This window comes from Colobus angolensis, unplaced genomic scaffold (assembly GCF_000951035.1).
Source record: "Colobus angolensis palliatus isolate OR3802 unplaced genomic scaffold, Cang.pa_1.0 Scaffold408, whole genome shotgun sequence".
Classification (NCBI taxonomy): Eukaryota; Metazoa; Chordata; class Mammalia; order Primates; family Cercopithecidae; genus Colobus; species Colobus angolensis.
Genome location: NW_012117466.1, coordinates 106,526 through 113,668, shown reverse-complemented (window position 1 = coordinate 113,668; position 7,143 = coordinate 106,526). Strand labels below are relative to the sequence as shown.

Below are 7,143 nucleotides of genomic sequence, written 5' to 3'. Positions count from 1 at the left end.
GGCTCAAGTGATCCTCCCACATCAGCCTCCCGAGCAGCTGGTACTACAGGCACAGACCATCATGCCTGACTCCTTTTTGTATTTCTGTGTAGAGATGTGTTCTCCTTATGTTGCCCAGGCTGGTCTCAAACTCCTGAACTCAAGCAGTCCAACCACCTTTGCCTTGAAAAGGGCTGGGATTACAGGTGTGAGCGACCATGTCTGGGCAATGTTGAGGTTTATTTAAAGGAATTGATTAGGGCTGGGTGTGCTAGTGAACACCGGTTATCTCAACAGTTTGGGAGGCAGAAGTGGAAGGTTTACTTGAGCCTAGGAGGTTGAGACCAGCCTGGGCAGTATAATGAGGCCTTGTCTCTACAAAAATAACAATAAATACATTAGCCTGACATGATGGTATGCACCTGTAGTTCCAGCTATCAGGAAGTTGAGGTGGGAATATTGCCTGAGGTCAGGAGGCTGAGATTGCAGTAAGTCATAATCATACCACTGCATCTAGCCCTGGATGGCAGAATGAGATCCAGTTTCATAAAAAGAGAATGATAAGAAACTCTTGATGCAACTCATTATAATTTTTTAAATGGAAACTAACTGTTGAGATTTCCTTAGGAGTGTGTCCCCAAGGATGTGTCACAGCCTTTACCTGGACCTTCCCATGAAAAAGGCAATGGAATAGTCAATGGAAAAGGAGAAGGTGAGAACTGGATTTTATTTTAAAAGTCATTGGAATGTTTCTTTTAAAATATGAGCACTTATATAGTCTACTAGCTAAAGAAAATGTCCTATTAACTATAATAAGTAAAGGAGAAGTAAAGTGGTGTTAAGTTGTATCTCTAACCAAGGGTCAGCTATTGATTCTATTGTGAGCACCACTGAAGGAGCTGAGTCATGGGTTCCATTTTAAGATATTGTAAAAACTGAGGCAAGTCAGGGGAGAGGGAGGAGGAAATGAATAACAGAGAAAGAAAGAACAAAGAGGGCAGAGTGTACATGGAATATATTTTAAAAAGCATATGCGGGTATGTGTAATGGAAGGTAGTAAAGTCAAATTGATCTGCAGAAGGAGAAAGAAGAGGGTGTTAGAAATAGGAAAGAAGATAAAGTGAGCTTCCAGTACCAAAATGTGTCAGCAAATTAGAGTAACATTTTTCTACTCTTGCTGTCATCCTCACTACTGGGTAGGCATTAAGAATTGAGGTACTTTATCAACATACCTGTGTTTTATCTTCCATACACGAATATCACCATAAATGGTCAGCCATGTATGGCTAGAATTTAGTTTTATAGAAAATGGTGTAAATTCGTGGGATAGTATCATATAGGCCAAATTGACATAGTTGAAAAGAATAGTGTTGGGTGATTTATGGAGAAGAAGTTAAGTAGAGATGGTATTGCCTGATTAAAAGTCCGTTAGAAACATTATGGCTTAAAATGTAGTATTAAACTCAGGAACATAGTAGGGAAGAAATTGACACTAGGCCAAACAGGGCAATTAGGGTAAACCAATATGCAAGCACATCAGTGTAGAACAAGGCATTCAAATTGTCATGAATTAGTTGAGGAGCTTCTGGAAAGTGCACATTCTGATTCAGCAAGTATCGGTTTCTGCATTTCTCATGAGTAATCAGGTGGTGTTGGTGCTGGTCCTTAGCCACAGCCCTGAATGGCAAGGGGATAGCCTTCCTTTAGAGAATCTGGGAAAAGAAGCATTGGAGAGCAATTTAAAAAATAACAGAATCCAGGGAAAGCATTAATTTCATTTTATTTCTGAGCAGGATTCTAACCACAGGGGAATGAGAATGAGATGAAAAGAGAGATTACAGACGTATACTACTGCTGAGCACAGATGACAACGGTGGTCGCAATGATCAATAAAAAGCAGCTAGGAAGGGAAGCATCAGATTGACAGATCTAAAAATCACTTTTTCAAAGGAAGAGGGATTGTGAAAGGACAAGGAGGGAGGAAAGAAAGACATTTGTTGGGTTCTTGGGAGTTAAAGCCAAGTAAACTTGAGATGAGTCACTCCCAGTTGCTTTGGCATATGGCCAGTCTCACAAGAGAGGTTATTATTGTGGAGAGTACTGGAGGCAGGAGGGAGTGCCAGGCTTGGGGTAAACTGCAGCAGCTCATTTCACTTGATAACTGTCAGGCCTCAGAGAGAGAAATTTCACTGACATGAGTGAATAAGATGTGATTAAGTTGCATATAGATGCTTTGGCTAATTATTTTTGAGATAGCCAGTTATTTCATATGATAGTTGTTTTTATAAATGTCCTTTACAGTGTAAGATAACATACCAAACTTAGTTAATTTTAGATGCAATCATATTATAAAATTCATTCTGTGAATACCAAATTTCTCATTTTCAATAAATACTGCTCTGATTTTGCAATATAAAAATGTACTCATATCCAGCAAGTCTGTGGTATTTCAGTGTTTTCTTTTTTGATAAATATTTTGATATTGGAAACTGATTCTACATGGTTTATTTGATGTGTTTTATGGACCGCCTTGAATGAGTGATCAAAGAGCTCTAATTCAATTCCAAATGAGGGGATAGGAAGAACAGTTTCTGTTTTAACTTTAGAGGCTTGCTGCTAGTGTTATTACACTGATGATCTGAAGCCAATCAGATATTCCAATGAGCAGACTGTGAGTGTAGGTGTATGCATAGGTGTGTATATGTGTGAGTTTGTGGCATCTTTGATTATTAAAAATGAGGAAAGTGATGATTCATTTATAACTGGTAGAGTCTTTTAAAAGGGTTATTTTGAGATTTTTGGTGTTAAGGTTTTTAAAACATGATTGCATAGAGGCTGCCAACATTGTAAATTGGTTGTTTTTCATTTCAATGCCCTTTTGAAATCTTTGACTATATTGTGATGCTCAGAAGTAGTATGCAGAATTTTTTATTTGTGTCCTAAAATGGTACGTGAGTGGTTATACACTTTACCTACCTTTCTGCCACTTTTCTTTGGTGTATTTTGTATTATATTTTCCAGATGTATCCATATTGATATGATTATCCCTGCTTTAATTCATTTTACACTTTTCATTGTACTCCCTTATACCACCACTTTACCACATTCGGTTAGACTCTCCTGTTGCTGATAAATGAAGAAAGAAAGAAAGAAAAATAAAACTAATGTCACATTAGAAGGGCTTTTTAAAATCAGTTTGTATCTATTAATGTTTACCATATGAAAGATTAAAGCTGAAAACTTCAGAATACAAGCATGCACCAACATATTTTATAAATGTGCTTAGAACTATGACTCATGAGGCTTTAGACTGTGAAGTTAGGACAATTCATTTCTCTGAAGAAGTTTGGTGTGCTGTTCTCAGAAAAGAAAACTGAAAATAGCAAACGGCATTGTCTTATTTGACCTCTTGGACATCCTTGAATGAACCTGAAACTCCAGGGATACTCGGATCAAAATTCAGAACTAATGTTTTGAACAACAGATATAGTTTGTGAAAGTTCAGTGTTCATGAGCCCGTGATGGTCAAATGACCTCTCAAGTTTTACTTTTGCATTTTTTTACGCTTTTCCTTGACTTGTCTTAAAAGCTAAAATTCAACAGTTTTATTGATACAGAAACCGGGAATATCACTTTTAAAATATATTTCTGTCCTATCTCACGGCGTTCTGTACTCTTCAGATCTCATGTGAACATAGACTTATTTTTATATGGGAAAAATTAGTTTTTCTGTTTGTTTGTTTGTGTTTTTGAGACAGAGTCTTGCTCTATCAGCCAGGCTGGAGTGCTGTGGCTGAGTCTTGACTCATTACAACCTCTGCCTCTTGCATTCAAGCAATTCTCCTGCCTCAGGCCCTTGAGCAGCTGATACTACATGCACATACTACCACATACTGCTAATGTTTCTATTTGTGGTACAGATGGGGTTTCACCATGTTGGCCAGGCTGTTCTAGAACTCCTGACCTCAGGGGATCTGCCCACCTCAGCTTTCCAATGTGCTGGAATTGCAGGTGGGAACCATTGTGCCAACTACAAATAAGATTGTTAAGGCTATCATATTTTATACAAATTTTTTGTCTATATTTAAGGTTTCACATGTGAATTCTGAAGGTATTCATGCATTGAGGGAAGATCATCTCAGTTTAAAGAAGGCAGTTTTTAATTTAATATACATTCATTAAATTGTTTTGTTGAACTTTTTGTCTCTAGTACACAGAAACACACTATAATGTCATAGGTATTTGACCTTAATGTGTTCATGCACAAACTTAATTATTCAAATATTGTCTTATCCCTCAAGAATCTGTTCACAGAAAGTGGTGGATAAAACTTCCTACAGTTTTACAAAAGTAAGTTCTGGCAAGTCTTAGAGAGAAATGATTTGACTTCCCAGTTTGGTTTTCCATTTAGCCCAGTAGTTCTGTTTACTTCCATAATACTTTCTTAAGTTTTGTTTTCTTTTTTCCATGACTTTTCTATAATCTTGTCTGGATTTTTAATAGTTCCCCCTCTGCTTTTCTTTGTGTTTCTTTTGTTCTATTATTTTTTTCAAATTCTGTTAGCTATGTACTCCTGGTTTTCCTATAGAGAGAATCAAGAGGGCGTAGAGTTACAGAATGTTATGGAATCTTAGAATAAATTAAAATGCCTCCTAGTATTTTTACCTGTGTTGAATATTCCAGTCAAGTGATTCTGTAGATAGAGAATGTGAGGCTCAAAGAGATGAGTATGCTTTTTTTAGACATAGCAATTGGCAGAAATGAGATTTGAACTCATTTTAAAGCCCAGTACTCTTCCTTCTTTTTCTATCCTGTTGGCGTGTGTTTTAATATTACAAACAGAAGTGAGTCTGGTGCACACAGTGAATAGAATGAGAATGGAATTAGCTGGTGAACCCAATGAAAGTAGATAATAATGGAATGAGCAGGGGAATGCCAAGTTTGAAGAGAAACAACATCGGATTGTATAGGAGTATGGAGTCTTCACTAAGAGATGAAAATATTGGGGTTTATTACAAGTTTAACAAAGATAAATTATAAAGATGAAAGACACAAGAAATTTGGGAATTATCTACAAAGGCACATTAAAATAGAAAGTTCAAGGGAGCTCTAAAAAGTTTGCTTTTTTCTTTTTTTTTAATCAAGGACTGACAAACTTGATGATTTTTACGGAAACATGCTAAAACATTTTGAGACACTGGGAGGAGTGTCTACAGCAGATAGAAATGTGGTATCATCTACTTCCATTCTGACTTACAGAGGGGTGGCTTAGAGTCCCGGGAGTACTAAGAGGCTGGAGACTGCTGAACTATATAGATCTGTGGTACAGGACAGGTGCCTCCTTACCTCTGCCTTTGTTCCCAATTCACTGATGTCCTTCCCATGTCCATGTAGGCTGGGTCAGGGGCATGATTGTCTGGCAAATCAGTCATGGAGTTCATTTGGGTAGTTGGCAGTGTGTCTGTGCTGGGAGAAGGTGACGGAGACTCCAGTTGGCTTGCTTTTTAGGACCAGGGATATAGAGATCTCCTACTCTTGGTCGTTTGAGGCCATCCTTTCCAGAATCTGTGCATTCATAGACTGAAGAGTTGAATATTGGAGACTTCTATGGAGCTCTGCAGTAGTGGAATCTGAATGTGGGTGCCAATAGGAAGAAAGATATTTAGATAGTACTTAGGGAAATAGAGGTACAACTACCAGGACTCTCTGTTTCCTGCAGTCTCTCTCCTTGGATGTCTGAGGGCCTATGAAAAATTTTAAGGGCTTGTTAGTTTATGTGGACCTGAATAAGGTAGTACCTATAGAGTGAAAATAATGTGATTTTATAATTATTAGTGTTTTAATCTTTCTGGGAAAAGTATTCTCAATAAGAACATATACCTTTGTTATTTGACTTTTGTACATTTAGCTTTCATACATTTCAAATATTGCAGGGGATTCCCTGTACTGATTTAGGGCAAAGGAAAGCAATAGGACCTTCCTCAGTGGGTTCCATGCTGAGGAATCAAGACTGCCATTTTGAAGTGAAGCAGATTAGTCTTTTAAGGAGAGATAGATCAAGGAAAAGAGACAGTGGATCTTTCTACCTTGTTTTAAGTCTTCAGTTTTCTTCCAGTTTAGGTAAAATTTATGTCATCCATGAATTGGTTTTAAGTTCAGCTTCAGGACAGATAATTTATGAGTGTAAATTCCTGTCAGGTTCTGCCGAAATAGTGACTGTCATTATTTGTTATAAAGCTCCAGGTCAGTTTTCATTGAATATTTTATAGACTTAGACAGATGGAGGCAGAAATAGGTAACTAAAATCTATTTTTAGAACAGAGGCCGTATTTTAGTTATATCAAGAATTATTCCTTAATATATAGATCACTGACCTTTCCCCAGATTATGTCTTTTGTTTGAGGGGGAAGCTGGATATAAACTGGCAGTTATAAAAATTGTAAAGAAATCAACTTGCCCATTTTCATTGTATGTTTTTGGTCTCAAGCATTTTCCATGGATTGTGTGTGGATTCGTTGCCTGCATCAGATGATGAAGACTTAAGTGTTGCTACTAAGGTAAAGTGGTCTCTTGTAAAATTAATTTTCTTACTCTGAATCTAGTTTTGCACAGTATTTGCTTTTCAAATTTAGCAGTGATTTACCTGTCATTGTTTTATGATGATAATGGAAAGTTGGTCAGAGAAAAACATATATGGCTAGTTGGTTCAAAAAATTTGTTTAACTCTGGTAACTAACAAAAATTGACAAGTACTGTGACAGGGTGGGAGCTGTGAACCGGAAAATAAGTAGTGACAGGAAAGTTCCATTAGTAAATACTTTCCCCAAGAGAGGAAATATGAAATTTGGCTAAGGTTTATTTGGATAAATAGTAACACTTTGACTTTTCAATCATACAAGTGTGACTTCCATACTATTTATGCCTCTATAAATCTTCAGTGTTCAAATGATTTGCAGTAATCATGGACCCCCTCTGGTACTTTTTAGTTGTGAAAATGTCCAGGACATAGCATAGAGCTTTTTCTTGGAAACTTATTATTTTGGTATCACATAGTTTCTATGGGAGATTGTTTCTCTACCTATATTATGGATTCTGTAGTGAGATTAAAATAATATTAAAATTGTAGAAAAATGGCTGAGTGTGGTGGTGTACACCTGTGATCCC

General features: G+C 37.0%; 1 long non-coding RNA gene across 1 annotated transcript in view; it reads right to left on the bottom strand.

Annotated features, from left to right (window-relative positions):
* The window catches only part of LOC105521732, an 11,432-nt gene extending 5,840 nt beyond the window's left edge, over nt 1-5,592 (bottom strand). Inside the window, exon 1 of the long non-coding RNA XR_001003312.1 lies at nt 5,326-5,592. This is a non-coding gene — a long non-coding RNA (uncharacterized LOC105521732). The remainder of the gene's footprint in view (nt 1-5,325) is intronic.
* Between the last annotated feature and the right edge of the window lie 1,551 nt (nt 5,593-7,143).